Below are 1,520 nucleotides of genomic sequence, written 5' to 3' on the forward strand. Positions count from 1 at the left end.
GTTACCCGTTATTAGATCTCCTGACCAGGCTGACGCGTGCTGGGTTGGTATGAAAGGTGTACGGTCAAGTGACACCTTTGCCCCATAATTTTTCTCTAATTCGTATCTTACCCTTAAGCCTTAATTACATATTGCCCCCTCCACTCAGGGGTTGGACAGTTTGGGACAGGTAGTAATTCACAAAATCCACAAATCCCCCCTCCCCCAAAGTCTAGGAGTCAAATTTACACCTAAAAAGACAATCATGCCCTTGATGGACGCAAATTATCTTGTGATTTTTCCCCCTCACTGTGTCTAGATTTCTTTTTTACATGATATACAAATTTTGACAACAATGAATTAAAGCATCTTTTCACACTTAAAAATATTAGGCATTGCAAATCATTCTAGTAAATTAAAAAGCATACACCTAGTAACATAAACTCAACTTTTTCTATTTTTTGTTCGTTGTTCTTTTATTGCACATTATTTTTAAATACAATGTTGATGATACATTAATTATTTTAATTAAATTACAAATTTTTTTTTTACTTTTAAATTTCTTATGATAATTTATGATATTTGAATATTTATTATGAAAAATTTATGGTGTATATTTAGGGTCAAAAGAATAAAGAAAGAAAATTTAAACTAAATTTAATTTCTTTTTGTTATTAATACTTAATTAATAAAAAGAGTGATTCTCATAAAAAAAAATGGATATTTTTTTGTAAGCATGTAAAAATTTTATCTAGCACATCATTATCACAATTTGTACATCGTAATAAGAATGTAAACGAGGAGAAGAAATCTAAACACATTAGGAAAAAATAAAACTTAAAAAAAAAGAATCACGTGACAATTCCCCATCAGTGAGAGTCATGCTTGTCTATTTATAACTACATACATTTGACTGTTAATCGCTATGGGACAATATATGAAGTTTGTGAATATAAAGGGTGAATTGTCGTTGATCTTAATTATAGGTGAAGGATACGAAATTGAGCCCATCCCTAAGCATACATGGCCTTGCAATCTTACACGCTAACCACCAGCTTGGTTACTAGTAGGGAATAGCAATGACAACTACTATATGATATCTCCTCAATGGTACTGGATTTAACAAGATTCCTTTATTGTAAAACTTGATATTTGGTACCTGCAGTGGAATAGCAATCGGTCTCTTTTTTTTATTCTTTCCCTTTTACTTTTTTCCCTCTTTCCATCATCTTCCACGTCCTTGCTAATCTTCAGAGGAAATCCCTCGACAGTCTAAAGCTTGGGCATCGCTCAGTATAGGAGCAATCCACAATATCTCCTACTACTAAAATCTTATTGATAGTGTTCCATACCTCTAAATCATCAAAACCCACAACAATTACCCCAAAATTATGAAACAAAATCAGACCCAAAGTACTCAAAAAAATTAAAATTAGATATGCATTTGATCAAAATTAGAAAATCAAAATTCTTTCTCTAACCATCTTTCCTCTGACCATGGTTATTTTCTCAATTTTTGTCATGATTTGATCTTTCCAATT

The sequence above is a fragment of the Coffea arabica genome, chromosome 8c, assembly GCF_036785885.1.
Source record: "Coffea arabica cultivar ET-39 chromosome 8c, Coffea Arabica ET-39 HiFi, whole genome shotgun sequence".
Taxonomy (NCBI): Eukaryota; Viridiplantae; Streptophyta; class Magnoliopsida; order Gentianales; family Rubiaceae; genus Coffea; species Coffea arabica.